Source organism: Euprymna scolopes, chromosome 28 (genome assembly GCF_053919585.1).
Source record: "Euprymna scolopes isolate OS-2025 chromosome 28, ASM5391958v1, whole genome shotgun sequence".
Classification (NCBI taxonomy): Eukaryota; Metazoa; Mollusca; class Cephalopoda; order Sepiida; family Sepiolidae; genus Euprymna; species Euprymna scolopes.
Genome location: NC_136509.1, coordinates 83,705,616 through 83,720,615, shown reverse-complemented (window position 1 = coordinate 83,720,615; position 15,000 = coordinate 83,705,616). Strand labels below are relative to the sequence as shown.

Below are 15,000 nucleotides of genomic sequence, written 5' to 3'. Positions count from 1 at the left end.
TCATAATTGAGAAGACATTTCTTGTAAAGTAGGCGTTTATGCCATACTCTATCAAAAGCCTTGGTATGTCAAAAGCTATTGCTTTAGAAACGAACCGTATATATATGAAAGCGAGGCGTTTACGTACACGAGGTTCGCTGTACTACGGCTAATAAGCATAGCTTGACAGTTCCAAGGCTCGAACTTCGGACCATACTTACAATGATTGAGTGTGTATACAATTACGCTACGGCCACCAGCTAAAATTACGCGCTTTTTTTTAAAAATCCCTTTTAAAGTTATGTCGATTTTTTTTGTTTTTGATTTTTTTAACAATAAATTAAATATTCGGTATTAGCGTCTCTTTCCTAGTAAGCCGGGAAGTAGTTTTCCCTGAGAAAGATCGCCTATATTTTTTTTTTTATTGTTGTTGATTTTTTTTTCCTTAATGATAATTAGTAGCGTAACGATATATGCACTTGAGCATAGTATCTATGGACCGAGGTTCGGGCCCTGGAACAGTCAACCTACGCTGATGAGCCGTAGTACAACGAAACACGTGTACATAGATAACTGGTTTATAAGTAAAATAGATAAATAAATAAATAACATATTTATTTTTTTACGCCCAAAAACTATGAGGGATTTTTTAAGGGAAAACTACCTTCCGTATATACTTCTTCACAGGAACACAAGCTTTATTACATCGCCAGAAGAAGGGTTGTGCTCTGGACCGACAACTTGTCTGAAACATTAGCATGTTCAGTGTAGCGACTATGTAATATTTTTCTATGTAAATAAAAATATTATATTTTGCTCTTTTTTTATTTCACGAGCTTCCCTCCTGAATACCTCACGAGCTTTCCCTCTTGAATACCAATTAACTTGGTATATATATATATATATATATATATATATATATATATATATATATATTAATGCGTAAGAGGAAGAGTGGGGGTTCAATTGCACAAGAAGAGACTTATCTGGAAAGCTTCCCCTAACATTATATAATTCATCTTAATTTTTTGCGTCCCTAATGAACCCTACGCTAGACGCCGTATCTTCCCCATGCTACCTAGCACCTTCTCTACTCTTCCGATGAGAAGCATTAGGCTTCGAAATACTCTGGCATAAAGAGTCCCTTCTATCCCCCAAATTTTGCCTGTATTCCGTTATTCAATAAATGATATATTCTATACATACCAATATATAGTTTTGTGACTTCATTTCATACTCTTGTCGTCTTATTATATATATATATATATATATATATATATATATATATATATATATATGTATATATATATATATATATATATATATATATATATATATATACTAGCAAAAGTAGCCATCATTGACTGGGTTCACAAACAGCATACAGAAAAAGGACTCTGATTTATGATAGTATGACAGGTTATGAAAGGGAAGGGTTGTAAAGAGATTGCTTCGAATTTGGGGGTATCAAAACCAAAGCAAAATATGATGAAAGTAAAAATAAAATAGATAAACTCTATAATTTATCATAGCATACCTGTTCACACTGAAACACTTATCACAATATTCTGTGGATCTATATTAAAAAATCTTGTTACACTTTGTGACATATTTACAGGTCAGGTGCGAACGAACACCCCATAATTTTATTATACCATATTTCTTCAAACTGAAACATAATTATCAAAGTATACTTACGCAGATAGATATGAAAAGTCTTTATTAAAGTTTGTGCCTATTTCCATTCTATGGAGGCCAGGCGTGAACGCAGACCCCACAATCTTATTATACCATCCCTATTTAAGCTAAAACATACTTATCAAAGTATTCTTATGTACATCTATATCGAAAACACTTGTAAACGTTTTTTTTTTTTTTTAAATTTTTTATTACCCTACTTTGTGGACCAGGCGCAAATGCAGACCCCACAATTTTAATGAACCAAACATACCCATTCCTGTGTCTCGATACATCTTCTATCATTATATGTAATCAGTTTTGTAAAATAGTCAACCATATAGGAGTCTATTCGTGACCAGACACACACAAACACACACACACATTCAGTTTTATGTTATAAATAATATATATATATATATATATATATATATATATATATATATATATATATATATATACCAAGTTGTAGGTATTCAGGAGGGAAAATTCGTGAATTATATATTCAGGGTGACCCCAAAAAACGGGCCCCAACTCTAATTAGGTCTCGTTTCTTAGTGTTTTGTCCGAACGAAGTGAAACTTTGTTCATAACTAGTTTATTATATTCAAAACATCACATCAAAACACTAGGGTCTTTGGCCTTTTTTCTCCGTTCTACACCATATGTTCTAGATGGCCTCCATTTAGCTTTTATTTTTTCTTGGGTCACCCTGTATATATATATATATATATATATATATATATATATATATATATATATATATATATATATAATGAATAAAGAATACCTTTTTTGTGCGTTGAATTTTCTAACACATTAAAAACCGACCTCTGTCTAACTCAGCATTTGTGTGGACACAATAAAGACTCCATTGGCTTATTAACTATGAGCAAACTATAGTATCTGTTCGTGACGCTACACTTTATTATTTCTGTTCTTGATTACTGAACGAGAAATCTCTTTAAACCGGCGCGATATTTAGTTTTGTCCAAATCAAGAGTGTCCTGGATTTTCTCCACATTAAAGTCCGGCCTTGTTCTTCACTCTGCCCTTGCGAGGAGGCAAGTAAAAGAAAACTTCACTCGCTAGCTAAAATCAAATATCGAGTTGCCAGATACAATGCTATGTCGGTCTGATTATGAGAACTGCACAGAATTAAATTTATATCCGTAGTATACTAGTAGAATATCCGTTCCAGTTATGGCTACGAAATATCTGAAAATGTCTTTATACGATCAAATTTCTTCTTGTAATAGTTTTTTTGGTCCCCCCAACAAAAGGTGGGTGGACCTGTAAATTCACCCTTGTCCGTTTATCCGTTCGTCCGTTCGTCTGTCTACACTTTTCTAAATAACTACGCCTTGGAATTTTTTTGAAATTTTGCGCAAACATTAAACATGAAATGAGTAAAAAAAAAAAAAAAAAAAAAACTAACAGAACGAATTTTCCGGGAAAACTCGGATTGCCTCCCTAGGGGTGACTTTCGGGTTAAAATGTCTAAAATTAACACTTTTGTGCTCGGCTCCGATCAGTTGAGTGTGTACCTAGGCACTTTTAATGCGTCTAAAACCAAACTTCTCTCCTTTAACCACCAGCATTCTGATCCTCATTTTGTGTTAATAGAAATTAATAGCTCTGTCCTTGAAGAAGCCTCCTGCTTTGTCAAGCTTTCAGGATTTACCTTCACCCGAGACCTGAAATGGAATATTTGCACCAAAGCCGTTGCTAAGGTAGCTGAGGAAATGGCTGAATCATTCTACCGTTCTAGAAAGTATCTCGTGCCTAACACACTCCTTTACCGGTATAAGAGTCAAATACGCTCTAGGATAAACTACCGTTGTCACATCTGTAGAGGTGTCACTCAAAGCACCCTTTCCGACCGTAATAGACGGCAAAAGCGACTTCTATGATCAAAGTACTTTTCCAAAGAACTCTACTCCCGTGGAACACAAAACCCAAAGGCTGCTTCCCAGCTAACTACAACATGATCGTTTTCAAGTCCAATATAAATAAATTTTTGTTGAGACGTCTTCATTAATAATCAGATTTTGATCAATTTCTACCATCGTTCTCATAACGTTGTATCGCCATCCATTGTCCTCCAATGGTTATTGGGCCTCGATAAGAGGTGACTTATTAATTAATGTAATAGCTATGAATATTTATATATATAGACGCGTAAATATACATGTATCAATCTAGTCATATATGTTCATATATCTGCATATATATACATATATTCATATTTATCTATTTACATATATAATATATATATATATATATATATATACACACACACGCACAAACGCGCACACACAGATGTACAAACACATACACATACATACGTATATGCATGTGTGTGCGCGTGTGTGTGCGTGTGTGTGTATGTGTGCGCGTGTGTGTGTGTGTGTGTGTGCGTGCGTACGTGTGTGTGCATATATGTATGTGTATTCAAAGAGCTGTTTACGCAAACAACAAAATAAAAGATAGAAAAAGATATGAAAATGAATTAAGATAGACTAAACGGTATGGAGAACGTGAACGAAAGAAAAATATAACGTAGATAGATAGATAGATAGATAGATAGATAGATAGATAGATAGATAGATAGATAGATGGATAGATAGATAATCGTAAGACTGAGATGTGTATATATAGAGAGAGAGACAAAGAGAAATAGATAGATAGATAGATAGATAGATAGATAGATAATCGTAAGACTGAGATGTGTATATATAGAGAGAGAGACAAAGAGAACTAGATAGATAGATAGATAGATAGATAGATAGATAATCGTAAGACTGAGATGTGTATATATAGAGAGAGAGACAAAGAGAAATAGATAGATAGATAGATAGATAGATAGATAGATAGATAGATAGATAGATAGATAGATAATGTTGAGCTGATATACATGATAGATACATAGAGAGAGAGAGAGATAGAGAGAAAGAGAGAGAGAAAGAGATATATAATGGAGAGACTGATTTGGGAAGGAATATCGTCGATTACTTACGAACAACAAAAAAAGAAAGATAAATTCGACATAGACATATAGCGAAAGATAGAAAGATCTTTTTCGTTTTCATTTTTGACTAATTTCCAACTTTTTGGATATCTCTTTCAGGAATTTTTCTTTCAATTCCCCTCCCCCATCCACCCCCCCCCTGGTTTTTTCTCACCTGATACTTCACAAAAATTTATAAACCTGCCAACAATCGTGAAAATTAGTTCAAATGCTTACTCACATGTACCAACGGGTTATACTACGGAATTTACACACACGCACACACACACACACACACACACACACACACACACACACACACACACACACACACACACACACACACATTCTCCATTATTTCATGTACCTACATAAAATGTTTTGTATTTATTCTCAATATTTACTTCAGCATTGCTCACTACGTGAGCAGATCTAGGGTAGTAAGTTTTAAAAAATATATATAGCAATCAGGCTATTGTTTGACGAATCCTGACGCGATTGATAAGTCTAATCACGAGTCTAACTGAAACTTCACGTTTTTATCTGATATTTTTACCAACACATATTTACTTATGTTTTTATCTTTTTTTACGTTTGTTCTATCGTGTCGTACGTCCAATTCTGTTTCATGTCAGGCAAGTGTTTTTGTGTGATCTTTACCCCAATGAAGTGATCCGCACAGATAACCTAGACTTAGTGGCGACTTAATTTGATTTTTAGTGAATTTTCTGTTCTATGTATGGGGAGAATAATGTCTTTTCCGTTTTATTTTCTCTGAATAGGGTTTTGACTTTTCATGTATCTTTCTTGCGTATATGTCGCCAGATTCTCCAATGTCCTTGGAATCCTTCGCCAATTTTGTCGTGTCAGGTTTGGTTCACTTCCTAATTTAGTTAAAACTCTTGCGTCGAATTTCAGAGTCTTTTGCCAATACTAATTCTTGCATGACTATCAGGTAAATGTAATCGTCAGCACTCAGTTCAGAGAATCACAATTTTCGAAAAAATAATATGACTAATCAGCACAATCAATGTCATACAGGTACTTATTCCTTATAAAATACGAGGCAAAAGTCTTGTTTTCATTCAGGGCATAAATGAAATTGACAATGGTTTTTCAGATTGCGCTTCGTGAGAATCCTATGTTATTTTCCGTGATTTGGTTTTTATTTGATAAAGTCTGTTCTCTTGTTTCAGGAGCAGTTTGTTTTGTTGTTGCTCCAGTAAAGCAATTAAAAAAAATCTTTCTTTCATTTTCTGTTATTGTTCTATCTGGTTTTGTCGTTGCATCTAGTATTTAACCAATTCAGCATGTCTCTCGTCGTTTTTTGCTATAAATCCGTTTGATATTTCCACAGTTGCGCCATAGTTGATTTTAATTCTTCCATAGTTTCTTATTTTTCTCTTTTAAGAAAAGGTAAGGAAAAAAGGATATGGCTTTGAACGCGCGTGGAAAATGAATAACGTTTTGCCACATACCCGTTCTTTCCTTAACGAGTGTAGATCTTGCAGTCGAACGAAGCATAAATACAATTAAAGTTTAACCTTTTTTCATTGACAGAAAAAAGTAAAAATCAAGTTCTTTTTGACACAACATCTAATTTTATCATTGCGCGAAAAACAAACAAACAAAAAAACGAAAAACCGAGAAGCCACTTTTTAGTTAAAAAAAATCAATTTCAGCGTTTTATTATTTTCCGTTGAAAAATCTTATCATTTTTTAATTGTTGATCCGGTGAATTGAGATTTTAGTACAACTTTCAGAGTTGGTGCAGCGAATCGAGAGTACGGTGGAACTTTCAGAGTTGCTTACTGGTCGTTAAAACGTTTAGTCGTCCAGTTTTACGGTGTGTTTTTTAACATTTTGCTCGTTCAATACTTTGTCGCAAGTCGATGTTATTGCCGTGGGTTCTTTGAATACCACGTTGTTAGATCAAGTACCTTGTTATTGTAGAACACTGAGGTATTCTAAATTCGACTTTTCGACGTACGTTCTCGAATATCCGTCGCTAGTTGGTGTGGCCCTAGGGAAGGGCAATAAAGAAAGACGCGGACAAAGTTTTATTATAATAAAGTTTTATTATAACTAAGTTTTACTATAACAAAGTTTTATTATAACTAAGTTTTATTATAACAAAGTTTTACTATAACAAAGTTTTATTATAACAAAGTTTTATTATAACTAAGTTTTACTATAACAAAGTTTTATTATAACAAAGTTTTACTATAACAAAGTTTTATTATAACAAAGTTTTACTATAACAAAGTTTTATTATAATAAAGTTTTATTATAACTAAGTTTTACTATAACAAAGTTTTATTATAACAAAGTTTTATTATAACTAAGTTTTATTATAACAAAGTTTTACTATAACAAAGTTTTATTATAATAAAGTTTTATTATAACTAAGTTTTACTATAACAAAGTTTTATTATAACAAAGTTTTATTATAACTAAGTTTTATTATAACAAAGTTTTACTATAACAAAGTTTTATTATAATAAAGTTTTATTATAACTAAGTTTTACTATAACAAAGTTTTATTATAACAAAGTTTTATTATAACTAAGTTTTACTATAACAAAGTTTTATTATAACAAAGTTTTACTATAACAAAGTTTTATTATAATAAAGTTTTATTATAACTAAGTTTTACTATAACAAAGTTTTATTATAACAAAGTTTTACTATAACTAAGTTTTACTATAACTAAGTTTTATTATAACTAAGTTTTATTATAACTAAGTTTTACTATAGCACAGCTATACTCCCTATTTGCTCTTCAAATATGCTTAAGACTCTTTAAATTCTTTTCATCTACTGTTATGATACCACGTTGTTAGATCATGTTGTGCCGGAGAAATTGGGTTGTCGGAATCGTGGAATATTTGAATGAGACGTAAACTCATTTTAGGTAAAATACTATTTATTATAGTCGAAACACAAATTATATTTACAGCACGATATACACGTGTTAGTGCAGCTGCCATCTTGTCCATTCCCCCTGGAACTCTCTAGTCTTTTTCTTTTCATCAGGGCAATAACTCTTACCTCATTTATTAGAGTTATTTCCCCTTTAGCTTTTGATCGCTATAACAGATCAAATACCTGTTTATTTATTGAGATTGTCGGACTGACTTGCTCATCTTGGTTGTTATAGTCACAACGTTTCGGCCGTTTTGCCCCAGGACATATGGCCGAATGGTCCTAGACGTTGTATCAAAGTTTACAGTTACCCAAAGGTGCTGAGTTCAATCCTGAACGAAGGCAATGAAAAGTAACATTCAAAACAGAGAATCAGCAACTATGTTCCAGAGCCTAGCTGGAGTCCGAACACGGTACCCCCGTAATAATAATAAAGGGTTGGGTTCGAGACTCCTAACAAACGATTCCCCAGTTCGATACAAAACACCTGATGAAGTCCGGAGGGCAAAACGACCGAAACGTTGTGACTATAACAACCAAGATGAGGAAGTCAGTCCGACAATCTCAAATAAATGAAAACACCTCATCTCAAAAATACAGACAATTATTATCAAATGCGTGTTGTTCCTATTTACCTGCCTCCCCACAAGGGCAGAGTTAGATACAAGGTTGGTTTTTAATGTAGGGAAAATCCAGCTCCCCAAAAAGGGGCACTCTGGATGGGAATAAAATTGTCTCATTAAAATACCTTGTTACTGTGGAACACTGATGCATTTTAAATTCGATTTTTCAACGTGCGTCTCGAATCTCCGTCGTCAGTCGTTGTGGTCCTAGGACAGGGTAACAAAGAAAGACGCGAACAAAAGATTTATACTGTGCAAGAAAGTGAATACAAGAAATAGGTTGTATTTCCGACTTATACGTTAGACAATCTGTAGTCTCGCATTGTGTCGCGATATTTTCCCCAAAGTATTAAACTCGGAGGTATTTATAATGATTATGGGTAGATGGGTATGTCGCCATAACAAGGCATTAACTATTTTATAAATACTTTTTATGTAAAGGAAATTTAATTGATCTTTATATATTAGGTTGGTGCAAAAATAATGTCGTTTTTTTTGCCGTTCACATTCAAAAGATCATAACTCCTTTCATAATAAACTTTATTAATCGAAATGAGAACCATTAGAATTGACGCATTTTTGCCAACGAGAAACAAGTTTATTCATCCCATTAGCATAGAAATCCGAGTTCTGGGAGCGATGAAGTCATTGAAGGGCGATTCAGCATCATCTCTGCTTTTGAAGCATTTTTCGCGCAGGAAGTTGTTTAGATGCTTGAAAAAGTGATAATCGGTTGGCGAGAGGTCCTGTGAATATGGCGGATGAGGCAGAGTCTCGCATCTCGTAGCCCAATTCGTTCAGCTTCTGCAGGGTCAGTTGAGCAACATGCAGGCGAGCGTCTGAGGAGAATTGATCTCTTTATATTGACCAATCTCGAGCACATACGTTGGAGCTTCTGATGCATTTTCTTATTTGTCGACAGTACTTTTCCGCCGTAATCGTTTTGCTCGGATTTCGTTGTGATGGATAAAACCGAATTCAAACAACCAAACAGTCACCATAGCCTTTTTTTTTTTTTTTTTTTTTTTTTCTGCAATTTCGGCTTCGGGGAGTGTTGTGGAGCTTCTCCGGAATCTAACCACTGTGCTGAACGTCGCCAGTTGTCGTAGAGGATCCACTTCCTACCACACGTCACAATCCGCTCGAGAAATGGGTCTTTTTTTGTTGCGCGGAAGGAGCGTCGAAGACCTCAAAACGATGATTTTTTTTATTATTATCGTTCAATTCATGCGGCACCCATTTATTCAATTTTTTTTATTCCATATTTTCTTTTAATGGTGAATGACTGTTGAGTGGGTCGACCTCGAGTTCAACAGTAACTTCTTGTGTGGTTTTGCGAGAAATCGGCTTCAATTAAGGCTTTCAAATGTTCATTATCAACTGCATTCGGCCGGCAGCGAAGGTTTTCATCTTCGATGCTTTCATTACCATTGCGAAATTTCGTTAACTATCGTTGTGCCACACGTCCGTTAGTGATCCCTGTGCCAAAAGGCATCATCGATATCACGAGCTTTCTCGGTAGCATTTCGGCCTAGTTTGAACTTGAATGAGAAAATTTGAATTGAATTTTTTTCTATGCTGTCGAAAAGCCTGTAAAAATGTTAATGAAGAGATTGAGAACAGGTGTTCGATTGAGCCAAAATAATACCATCTAAAAAATTTCGATTGCTAAAAATAGAGCGCATGTTTCCGTGACGTCAGATTTGTGTTAACTATACGAACTATGGAAAAGCAGAAGCGACTTAATGATTTTTTAAAACCTTTGATTATCTTCTTCAAACTGCAATTAATAATTAATCTTTGTTATAATTTTGTTAGCTTTTAAGATTTACACAGTTTAACGAGGAATAATATTATAAACATTTGTATATTAAATATGAAATACGGTTTTACTGTTTAAATAGGAATATTACGGTTTAAATATGAAATACGGTTTTACTGAATGTTCATTTGGTTACCTACGGGATTCCATATTTTGTCCGGTAAAAAGAGACAAACAAAATATGAAGTGGAGAGTGTACAAAATTCATATAAGGGGGGTCTACAAAATGCTTAATATTTGTGCAATAATATTTTCAAATTGGTTTTAATCATGCGATAAAATAGCTGACAAGAGTCATGTTTATATTAAAACTTAATATTTAAAAAAAATTTAAACACAATTAATTAAAAATCTATGTTGTAACGGAACATTTTGGAATAATGGAATTTTAATCGTTTTAATCTTTTAAAAATCAATTAATTTTTAGGGAGTTTCTTTTTCTTGGCAATTCAATTGATTATAGTATATATTAATTCGAAAAAACGCTATTAAAAAACAATAATATTAAATTCATATCATTTTTTAATTGCAACTTCAAGTCAAGTTTTTGTTCAATACGTGGAATTAAATTTTTTTTAAATAAATATGTTTTACTTTTTTGAACTCTTATGTTTCATAATAAATAGAAATGTCGATAGATTTAAATGTATTTTGTTCAAATTTTGAAAAAATAAATGGGGGGCACGCACTAAAAAATATTTTCTCTCGTATATTTTACGGAAACTGCATTTTATATGTAATTTCATTCTAAAATGGATAAGTATCGAAAATTTCACGATAATCTGACCATCAGTTGATTTTTGCTAGATTTATTAAACACGGGTATGTTTTTACGTTCGAAATGCTTACTACATGGGAAGGTTATTTTAAAGCGCCAATTATGTAAACACGATTTTCGTCTCGCAATTTCATTATTTTCGTACGACGAAAAAATTTTTTTAAAATTATAACTAGTTTATTTTGCCCTTCTTCTTTTAAATGGTACAAAAGTTATATTGATAATATTAACTTATAAAAGTTACATCGTTTTACATATAGGAGGGGTTAATTCTGTGGTGATTTTTGGAGGTGCCTAAATATCAGAAATTCAGAAATACGGACCCGAGTGCGAATGCAAAAAGAAAATACAAACGACTGGCAAGAATGACACGCAACCTCATTATTATTATTATTATTATTATTATTATTATTATTATTATTATTATTATTATTTTGTAAATGCCATGATCTTAAGTTAGCGCAGCCAAGTCTAACATTTGAACTACCGATCAGTTCCAGAACACAAAGTCTAACATATCGGCGACTATTTTTGTTGGCTCAGACCTCGTAAAAACCCAATATTTGCAATGAAATAATAAGCATTAAAAACTACATTAAAAAATTCCGTCTGCCTGCTTCCCTCCGGACTACAACTTGGATGTCTTCAAGTCCAATGTTAACAAATTCCTAGTGAACCGCCCCCTTAATTAAACACTTCATCAAATCTCCACACTAACGTAATGTACTTGCAATAACCCTTATCCCTGAGTGGCTTCCGGGCTTTGATAAGTGGTGATCACTGTGTAAAAAAAAAAAAAAATACACCCGAGCAAAATGGGCCAGATAGGTAGAAAGGTCAGTAACTTGTTCGCTATAGTAGAAATTTATTTACTGTTTACTGTATTTATTTGCTGCCCCACCAAAACAAATTAGGCACAAGGCCTTTCTTAATGTGGGGTAAAAACCAGCTCTCCTAAAAGTAGTTAAATGTGGGGTAAAAGTAGTTAATGTGGGGTTAATGTGGGGTAATGTAAAAGTAGTTAATGTGGGGTAAAACCAGCTCTCCTAAAAGTTCTGGTTACCAAAAATAATAATTGTCCCCTCCATTGACTGGTAAAAAAATTCTTAAGTGCAACATCTGCAGGACAGATACTACACTTTGATCCCGGCCCGAAGGCCAAGAAGTATTTATTTGCTTCCCCACTGAGCAAATAAGGCACAAGGCCGTTTTTTAATGTGGAGAGAGAGGGAGGGGGAAGGGAAAAGGAGACCAGCTCCCGATGGGTGGGAAATGGGAGCTGGATAGTGACAATTGGTATGATGAACGGTTGCCCCTACACATTGACCAAGGTCTGATATGTGGGGTTTCCCCCACATATGGTCTTTGCTTGCAGTATCTGCCGGAACAGATACTACACTTTGATCCCAGCCCGAAGGTCAAGAACAACAGGGTATTTATTTGCTCCCCCACTGAGCAAATTAGGCACAAGGCCGATTTTTAATGCGAGGAGTGAAGGGGAAAAGGGGACCAGCTCCCCGGGGAGTAGGGGAGCTGGATAGTGACAATTGGTATGAAGGGTTACGAAGGTCTTATAAGTGAGGCTGCCCCCACATATTGTCTTTGCTTGCAGTATCTGCCGGAACAGATACTACACTTTGATCCTGTTTATTTGTATTTTTGATCCTGGGGGAGGGGGTCCTCTGAAACTAGCAGTTAGTTGCCGGAGAACACAAAGGATCACATAACAAGTAGAGAGGTGCCGAGAACGACTGCCATATTCAAATTAATTTCATCTATATAATTGTTTCTTAGTAATATCTTCTTTGCGGTATTATAAAAACGAAAAAATAAAAAATTTACGTTCCCACACCGGGAATCGAACCCGGGCCGCCTGGGTGAAAGCCAGGAATCCTAACCACTAGACCATATGGGAGAACGCTGACTAAACACGCAGATTATATTCTATTTAGAGTCACAACCAGCAGTAACATTGTTCTTTTTACATTTTTCAATATTTCGTTTCCCACCATTTGACCTATATTAACACGATGTGGCTGATGATTATATTATAAACTGTATATAATTCACGATTTTTGTGCGTTCTCCCATATGGTCTAGTGGTTAGGATTCCTGGCTTTCACCCAGGCGGCCCGGGTTCGATTCCCGGTGTGGGAACGTTGCTTTTTGTTGAATTTTTTCGCTAACCTAACTAATTCATAAAGCGGTACAATATAGCCATTTCTATTGAAATATATTTTAATTCTTTTGTCCATTTTCTAATTAAATTGACATAAAACAGTTTTGGTTAACAAAAACAAAACTTCCAATTCTTAAATCCTGAAAATTTAATGTTAGCTGGAAAACAAAATTGGGGGAAAATATCAAACATGGCAACGAACGATTACAAAACCAAACGTTTAAAATAATTTATTATTTCACAAAAGTTCAATTTCAATCTGAAGGCATTATATTTAGGATTTTCTACCGAAATACTTGAAAAAGTTTTTGTTTTGGTGTAATATGTTATTGAATCATAAATGATAAATTTTAATGTATTTCGGTAATTTTTCGGCACTTCTGCATGTCAATGACATGAGGCGTCCGAGATGAGTTATCGACCCCTTGTTCTTTGAATGCCCTCTATCGGCTGTTCTCCGAGAACGCAAAAATATATGATAACAAAATAAAGAACAAGAAAATATATGAAAACCAGAATATTTATTGTATAACAAATGTATCAAAATATAATTTCAAAGTTTTAATAGTATTTCTTTTCATGAGTGATTTATAACTGAAAATAAAAAAAAATGTATAAAAAAAACATGAAACATTTACAGATTGTTTTTAGAATTATTTGTGTGTTTTTTACAGTATAAAAATGTATCAAAATATAATTTTAAGTTTATCAATGTAGTAAAATATCATTGTAAAAACATGAAACGTTTATAGAGGTTTAAGAATACTTTTTTGTACAGAAAGATTATTATTTTTTTGTTGTTTTTTTTTTATTCACAATATAAGATTGTATAAACATATATCAAAATAAAAGTATGAGTTATCGACCCTGTTCTAGGCTGATAAACGCCCTCTTCCGGCCGTTCTTGAAACTAAAATGCACACATTCGCCTCATCTCATTGGCATGCAGAAGTGCCATTTTTTCTGATCATTTCGTTCTAGTTGGTAATGGGGCATCCTGCAGGATGCCAGACATTCACTCTCTATCTCATGCATTCCAACCAAGAGTTCTTTTTTAAGATTCTCGCCGTCTATTTAAATGCAATTGCGCAATAATGGAAATCTCCCTAAAATTCCACTTTCTTTTTGTGTCGCACATTAGACCGTGGTATTTCTTTCTCTTTTCCTTCTCAACTCTCTTTAGCGCATGCTTAATTGGGGAGACTAACTACTACTAGGTTGTTTCTTTCTCGTTCTTGTCCCATAGTCAAAACATGCATTTTTTTAAAATAAAGAATCAAACACAAAAGAAACAAAAATAAACATGGAAACAAAAGGAAAAAATGTTCTTAAGCTAATCCCCCTATCATCCCACACATTAATCAATCAGATTGCAGGGCGCATTGATTCCAGCTGCTCTCCTGAGAACTATGTTAAACGTCCACTGTTGAGCTCGCCGTACATCACTTGCTTTGATATCCAGTCGTCTGCCATATGCAAGACAGGTCCTGCCCAACGTAGTTGTGATTGCATCAAAAAGCTTTCAATTCCGCCAATAGCGCAGCGCGTGTATAGGTCCGCATTAGACATCCGATGTCTTAGGGTGAAGCCAGAAATTTTTCTACGGCATTTTTTGTGGAAGACATCAAGCTTCTGAATGTGATTGCGATAAACTGTCCATGATTGCAATCCATAAAGCAGTGACGTTAGCACAACTGCTTTATACACAAGTACTTTAGCTAATCCCCCTATCATCCCATAACCGATGGCGCAGTTCCCCAAAAGCACTAGTTGCTTTCGTAATTCGATTAGTGATTTCATCATCAAGAGAAACATTCCAATTTACCTTGCTACCAAGATAAGTAAAGTTTGTTTGTTTTGTTTTTTTTTGTTTGTTTTTTAATATACATATTTCAGATCTTTACTATCCATTCAGATTGGTATATCGGGAACACTGTGTACTGGTAGGTGTATCAGAATTTGGGGGAATTTTTGACACCCCTAACACGAAACTGCGAATAAAATATT

The 15,000-nt window shown here is 34.1% G+C and overlaps 2 non-coding genes across 2 annotated transcripts; one reads left to right on the top strand and one right to left on the bottom strand.

Annotated features, from left to right (window-relative positions):
• Window positions 1–12,657: 12,657 nt before the first annotated feature.
• On the bottom strand, window positions 12,658–12,729 carry Trnae-uuc (transfer RNA glutamic acid (anticodon UUC)). The gene has a single exon. It is a non-coding gene; the product is annotated as a tRNA-Glu (tRNA).
• Window positions 12,730–12,899: 170 nt separating this feature from the next.
• Trnae-uuc (transfer RNA glutamic acid (anticodon UUC)) lies at window positions 12,900–12,971 on the top strand. The gene has a single exon. It is a non-coding gene; the product is annotated as a tRNA-Glu (tRNA).
• The last annotated feature ends 2,029 nt before the right edge of the window (window positions 12,972–15,000 follow it).